Raw genomic sequence first — 7,992 nt, 5'->3', positions numbered from 1 at the left:
TATATGGCCAGATTCGTATCTAAAGTTATATGACCGCACAATAACCAGACCCCATCTGCACTGAAATCATTTAATGACTTTTTACATCATCTTTTCTTTTTTTTTCCAGTAAAAATAAGTCACGTACCCATGCCTTATAAAATTAGCCCTAACCCTCAACTCAGGGCAGCAGCAGGAGCTCTGACTGCCCGTGGGTCTTGTCCCCACACACCAGCTCTGCCTGCCCATGGGTCCTGTCCCCATGCCAGCGGGGGCAGCAGAAGCGGCGGCAGCAGAAGCTCTGACTGCCCGTGGGTCCTGTCCCCATGCTATTCCACACTATTCTCTAAATAAAAGAGCACTACTGCCAGATCTTGAGAGTCTAAGAAATCTTTCTTTTGACTCCTCGGCTCACCAACCCCACATCAGAATTAGCCAAGTCGCCTTCTGCCCCACTTGTGGGGGCGGGCTTCTTTGTTTCTTGTGGAATGGGGAAGGGAATGACTACCCTCAGAAAGGGATATTGTGTATTTATCGAGTACACAACAGAGCAGAAAAGGAAACGTCCTCTTGAGTTCATCGTTGGGATTAGGCCCCAGACTCTAGGGTCCATCACTTTAGCCATCCTCACACCAATAGCTTTAGTTCTTTTGCCCCGCTGTCTGCAACTGCCCAGGAAGTCTCTTAACCCTGGATCAGTTGAACTGTCTATTTTCCTTGCCCAGGCTGCTAATAACTAGGGGGAAGAAAATCACATTTTGGAGAAAAGCCCCAAGATAAATGTATGGTCTCCACTTCCCAGAGGTCTTCACTGCTGTCCAGAAATCATTTTCTGTTTCCCTAGTCAGCTTGCCTACCATTTTTCACGATTGCTGTTTCAGCCTTTTCTGTTCTGCTCAAGCCATGATCCAAGAGGAGTCAATTACCATCACAGTCATTGCCAGCTACATTCACCCCAAGGAAAGATGACCAGACTACAAAAGTATCTTGGAACCAAGGGTGGGAGTACTGACTTTTATCTAGTGCATCTGCATTAATGGGCATCTGTCTCAAGAGCCTGGATCAGTGATTCTCAACCTTGGCTGCACAATAGAATCACTTGGAGATCTTTAAAAATATTGATGTCTGGTGCCACTCACGTAGATTCTGTTGAAATTGATCTGAGATATGATCTGGGCATTTTTTTTTTTTTTGAGGCAGAGTTGTTTTCATCGTTTTGGCTTTCCAAGAGATTCTAACACACGGCTAATAAGGTAGAAAACGGATAGCCTAAGGCAGTGATTCTCAAAGTGTAGTCTCTGAATCAGCAGCATGAGCACCGCCTGGGAACTTTTTAGAAATGCAATTCTCAGGCCCCACCCGCAGATCTGAATTGGAAACCCTGGGTCAGGGCTCTGTAATCTGTGTTTTAACAAGCCCTTCAAGGGTTCTGATGCACACTAAAGTTTAACCCAGGGTATCACTGACCCAGACACTGACAGTGCTTCGTTTGATCAGCTCTTGTGTGTGAGTTAGACAGGAAAAGGACAGGTGATATCCTCCCCGCTACTTCATTGCCCACCATCTGCTTTATCACACGAGCCAATTTAGGAGCCATCTGGAGCAACGGGAATCTACTGAGGGAAGGCGACTGAGGCATATATATAGTCCACAAATACCATTCTCATTTCCCGTGTACGTGAGGATGTTTGTGACAGGGTAGGGGATGATGTTTCACAGTCTGCTAATGGGTTCAGGATTCCATTAAATTGAGTTTTATAGGTAAGTGCGAGCGATCTCTCCTCTTGAAAAACACGGCAGGTAGGAAGCTTAGCCACCCTCTTGCATTTGCACAGGGACGAGTACATGGGAATAAGACATGGCTCTTGCTCTCCTTGGCCCTTCTCTCCTATCTGGAAGACAAGGGCAGGAGGGCTACCGGCACGGGCTGCGCTCCTTTCTTACACTTTAGAAACACATCATCTCTCAAATTAGTTTACAATTCTGATTAGGACCTAGTGCTGGTTGTAGTTATATTTTCAGTTGTCTATGGACCGCACTCCAAGCTGTTAGCAAACTGTTAATAACAGCCCTCAATGTCCTGTCAGACTTCATTAGTATGTAAGTGTAAGCTGTTGTTAGGATTCCGAAGGAAATGATCAAAAGCAACCCCCTTGCAAACCTTCAGGTCTTTCCAAACCCCTTCTCCCACAGGTGTAACCCCTGGGCCAAGGTATGATTTAGCACAAGGATCCTGGCTTGGATAGCTCTCTATTCTCTTGCAAACTGCTCTCCTCTTCCCACTTCCCCACATCCACTTCTTATATCACTGTCACCTCCCTCCTTGATCATGCCTCCCTTTCCTTCTTTCAACTAGGCCAACCTCACAGAAAATCCTGCACACCCAACATCTCACTCAGTATGACGCAAATGCATCTGGCCTTACGTGACTTAACCATTTCCTATGAACATACCTTTTCCCGCATATAGACAGTGTTCCTTGAGATCCAGGACTGCATTACATGTCCACGAGAGGCACTGGCCATGCCCGGCCCACATTCAGTAGAGACCAACTGACCTGAAATACTCGTATCTCACTTCCACACACTAAGGCGACCGGCTGAAGCTGAGTCAAGACTCAAGTCTTCGGTGTTCCCCTCACACCTCCATCTATGAAGAAGCAGCAAGTAAAACTAAAAGGCAACCTCATTCTCTAGAATTAATAGTTATACCAAGGAGCCCAGAGCAGCCAGTTCTGAGCCTGACCCAGCAAGGTCATGTTTTCACTGTGCCTGGATAGCAGATCCTTCTTGGGCAAGTTCTCTAAGTCTAAGAGGTGCCTTTCCTGTAAGGTCCACTTCTCTCTCAAGTGAAACCATAGCCCCTTTCACATGGGATAAAATGTAGCAACACCCGAAAACCTCAGCCTCGCAATAGCTGCTCCATGGTTTTGGTGCCAGGTTGAGAGGCAGAGAAGAGAAGGCTGCCCTGATAGAGGGGTCAGCACTGGGCTTCGAGGAAAGTGAGCTGGAAGTGGTGGGAGGGAATGCACTGGAACTCGACAGCAGCAGAAAGTTCAAGGGAGCAAGTGATCGGAGGACAAAGCGGAAGAAAGCTGTACCCCAGCATATGAGGCTCCTCATCGGGGCTCTGGAGTCTTCACAAAGTCAGCAAAATAATCGGCACACGTGCCACCACAGGTAAGACACCACTGGGCGTCCCTGCCCACTGAGCCCCAAATCTGCCTTTGAAACCCCTCATCACAACCCTCCAGGCAACTGCTACTAATTAGTCTGAATTCACATATAAGTAGAAATTATTTGCCATGCCAGGGCCAAGGCAGTCCTACATGAATATTTCTGAGGCTCTTTTCTGAGAAAATAACATGGAAGGAGAATCAAGCCGCAGTGTCTCCCACCATCACAGGCCCGTGTAAGTCCCCAGTGTGACTAGAGGATCTCAAAACTGCCCGCATGACTCCTAAGTCTGTTTTCATGGTGTCATTTTCCCAGCTCAAGATGTGGCGCATCAAAAAACCTTGGGTGAACTCTTCAGTCCTCCAACAAGATCCATTCTCTGACTCAGCCTTTCTTTGCAGGCTAATGCCATCCGTTTGCTGTCTCCCACACTCTGATTACTCGCTCTTCATACTGCTTTCCTTTACGCCACACGCCTGCCCACGGTACTGTCCGTGTCTCCAGTGCCACTGAAATCCATAACTATGATGACACCTCAAGGTCCCTCTCAAACAAAAGGGTCCCTTTGTTTCTGAGGCTTAATTCTGCGGCCAACACCCACAAATTTTCTCTCTAGACTCGTCTTGGGCTCGTGCCTTCCCTCGCCAAATTCACTCTACCCCTGCAGTACTGAGTCATTCAAATGATCCTCCTTGACCTCACTACTTTAATGCCATCTAAGATATCATGACGTGTAGATCTTATCCAGGTGGGCAAAACACTAGGTTTTGAGGCATGGTTAAGAGAAAATAACAACAAATCCAAACCTTACCGATATCTAACATAGTTTACTAAGCCTCTCTCATATCTTAGCCATGGTCAGGATCTCCTGAGGCTTGGGCTGTCTCTGGCAACTGTAGATAAGGCTTTCACAGGTGAGGGGGGCCCAAAGGATTCAGTGACTTGTCCAACTTTACTCAGGTCAGAAGGGGGAGGCCAGGATGAGCACTCCCACCTTTACGCTCCTCCCCAGGCTCTTCCTCAACCTGACTGCCTCCCGAAAGTCCACTTTCACACACAATTGGCCCCCAACCCCTAATGGATATCAGAAGCACACGCAGGCCTGTTTTGCCAGTGTTTTGACCATTCAGCTCCAGAAAGGAAATTTCGAATCTAACAGAAAAGCCACATGTGCTTTACGTGTGCATGAAGTATCTCCGATCTACCGGAATAAAACCCTGCACCATGATGGAGTTTATGTTACCCATCTGGCTTCCCTGCTTCAACGTTCAAAAAATCCCATCCCCAGAGCCCCTCCTGATCCCTCTCTTCTCACTCCTACCACTCCTCTACTGTCCTGCCTCACCCTCGGCATGTGGGTAAATTTGACCTGTTGTAGCTTGTGTTCTCTTGTAAGAATATTTTCCATCTCCCCACCCGATGACAAGAACCCAACCTGCCCACAGGACTGCACCCATAGCACAGCACCCACCAGAGATGTCTGTACATGTTGACTGAGAAACGCCTACGTGGAAAGTCTTCTGTGATTAACTTGAATTTAACAGTGGCCTTGAAGAAACAGTACCTTAACCCAGAAGTCTAAACGTAATGGCAGGGATTTGGGGCGCAGGGTAAAGCTAGTAAAAAGAGCAAATGGAGCCAACTGGCTTTTCAGAGCCCCTCACATCCCGTGAGATCAGTAGTCATCAAAAGGTTGATAACTTTACCATAGGGTTGGATGAAGAACATTGGCTGACACAAGAGTCCACAAGTTCTATACAACATCTGAGGGTCAGTGAACCAAAATGTAACAACCAGATGGCTGGTTAATGAGATTGGTTGATCTTGATGACTGGTGATACTGGGAAGCTTAAAATGGGGAGGATTCTCAAATGGAATTGGGATGAAGTGTGTGAGCAACCAGTGTAAGGGGCTGATGTTTGCTGATATTTCAAATACAAGTTGGTTTCTGTTCCTCTTCTCCTTTCTTATCTCACTGGACACACCTTTTAAGCTCTATCCAGTATTTCTTTATTTTTGGATAGGGCCACCCCTGGATAAGCAACAATATTGTGAAGTTATACATTCTACACTCTAGATGGTCAAAACTAGGCCCTTCCCTACTTGTGATGGAGTATGTCATTTGACCTATCATACTGGACCCCAGGGAGGACGCATTGATCTAACCAGTGTCTTTGGTGCCAAGACGTTGGAAGAATCTTGGGCCATTTCCAGTACTGGTAGGCAATTGTTGAAAGTCACCAGACCCCACAAAGTGAAGAACAGCATCACTGGAGGAGATGGACAGACATCTCCAAATTGGGCAAGTAGGTCACACCTCCCATCATCCTAATAAATACTGCTTAATATGGGATGTGGGTTATTAGGATAAGGGGAGATAGGGCCTGAACCTGAAGGAGACTGGGCATGATGAAGAGGGATATAAGAGATTACATTAGGCCTTGTCAAAATCAGGGGACTCCCTTTTCTAGGTAAGGCCTCAGTGTTAAACTGCAGTGGACATTTCTGCCCCCTCGGAAAATAGCCAAAACACTATTCCGCCCGTTGCTCTCTACTGAAAACCACAGCATACAACGTTCAGAGATGACTAAGCTTGTTTCAGCCCTCAGCTTGCGTGATAGCCATCTACCCAAAAACCATCCAAGAGATGAGTTCTGTTCCATATCCTGAGGTGCAGAACTTCTGCCTTGTGGGGAGAAGCCCCAAAGGGTTTTGCCCAAAGCCAGGCATCTGTCTCAAAGGGGAAAGGGTTCTGACTTCTCCTGAGTCGATTAGCAGAAACGACATCCATGGCCCCCTTTGAAGCAGATTTAATGCGTAGATCCTTTTCTGTTCTTTGGTAGCAACATCAAACAACAAAATGACACAAGTTTAGGGTAAAAAAAAAAAAAAAAAAGTCCCAGGCTGCTCTGTAGACCAGATATTTCAGAATTTCCAGAGGGGAGACGGAAGCACCAGGAAGCTCCTCGGTGACTCCCATGTGCCCCAAGGTTGAGAGCCCTGGTGAGACCATTGAGAAGCCACCTAGAGCTGCGGCCCAGAGGCTTCTCTGGAGCTCAGGGTCTCCAGGCAGGTGCAGACACCCGGGTAAAAGTGGCCTTCTGATAGGAAGGAGGATGAGGGGCTGGCCTACCCTTTCAAAGGTTAAGGACCAGCTCCTGCTGTTGCAGAGTGATGAAAAGAGCACTGGATTGAGCATAAGACCTGGATTCTGGTCCTTGCCCTGCTATTTACTATTTCTGGGACCTTAATAGAGTGGCTTAAACTCTTAGTTCCCTTATCTGAAATAGGAATAATCGGATGTGCCACGTCTGCCCATGATATGCCTGATATGAAGACCACCAAGTACAGAGCTGTCAGTTTTAGGAAAGAAATGAGTTTCTGAGGTTGTTACATAGCTTAAGACGATTTCCCCAACAGAAATAAAGATAAGGTGGGCGGTGTCCCCACATGGCTCATAAACGTACAATCAATGAATACATTTTGCGTTAGGGCTATATTTATTATCTCTACAGTTTCACAGGGGACTGTCTCCTCAATTTGTAAAACCAAGTGGCATAGCAGCTGCTGCAACTTTTTCATCAAGTTTTACTACATCTTCCTTCCATTTTAAAATGAGATTTCTACATGCATTTTTCAGTGCTAACATTAGCATCATTACTAAAAAATGCAAGGGTGATGTTATAGAATACAAAACATTAAAAATTCAAACAGTAGATTTTTGCCATCTTTTTAAACATTTATTTTACTCATTTTAAATACCCTTTTTCACAATATATACATATATCAAATCATTATATTGTACACCTTAAATTAATACAATGTTATATGTCAATTATATCTCAATAAAACTTAAAAAATACAAATAAACTTTTAGTTTTAAAACAATTTTAGATTTATAGAAAAACTACAAAACTGGTACAGAGTCCCATGTACCCCACGCCCAATCTCCCCTATTAACATCTTACATGGCTATGATTCATTTGTTACAATTAACGAGCCAGTCGATACACTGTTATTAACTAAAGTCCGTAATTATTCGGATTTCCTTAGCTTTTACCTAATATCCTTTTCCTAGTCCAGGATCCCATCTGGAATACCACATTACATTTAGTAGTCGTATCTCATTAGGCTCTTCTTGGCTGTGACATACCAGCACATTTTAAAAGAACAGCACAATACACATCATCGCCACCGGAAGTGCAGAGGCAAATCAGAACAACTGCCCAGTTCTCACGATACACACAAAGGAAGTGGGCATTCGTTTATCAGCTAAAAAGGCAATAGTGTGAACGGTGTACAGTTTCCTTCCCAAGCTTTCAAACTGCAATTCTTGAAATTTTGCTTAATTGAAGGGGATTGGCTTTATTTCACATTTTGGGTACAAAATGAATTTTATATCATATGCTTTCAAATTACACAACATCACATAAAATGTGTCCCATAACACCACACAAATATAAGGCTGCTCCCCTGGTGAAGAGAACACAGATTCCAGATTCCTGGGGCCCGCCTCAGGAGAGTGTGATTTAGAAGGTCCAGGATGGGGCCACAGCTCTCTGTATTTTAATCTCCAGGTGATTCTTATGTATTACGGCATCGCTAAATCTAAAAGTCACCTCAACCCTGAGGAACAAGCCTGTCCATTTAAATTCAGTATCCATGTAACAGCCAGCCTGGATGCTGAAATTCACACTCAGGAGAACTAATGACGAGTATTCCAGTAACGTGTGCCAAGACACAGAAGTCTACAGACACCCTTAAAACTACAAGCAGGAGGTGCTCCCAAATTCCATCTTTAAATTGGTTATTGAAACCTGAAACGTATTTATTTACC

Source organism: Equus quagga, chromosome 11 (assembly GCF_021613505.1).
Source record: "Equus quagga isolate Etosha38 chromosome 11, UCLA_HA_Equagga_1.0, whole genome shotgun sequence".
NCBI lineage: Eukaryota > Metazoa > Chordata > Mammalia > Perissodactyla > Equidae > Equus > Equus quagga.
This window is presented reverse-complemented; position numbering follows the sequence as displayed.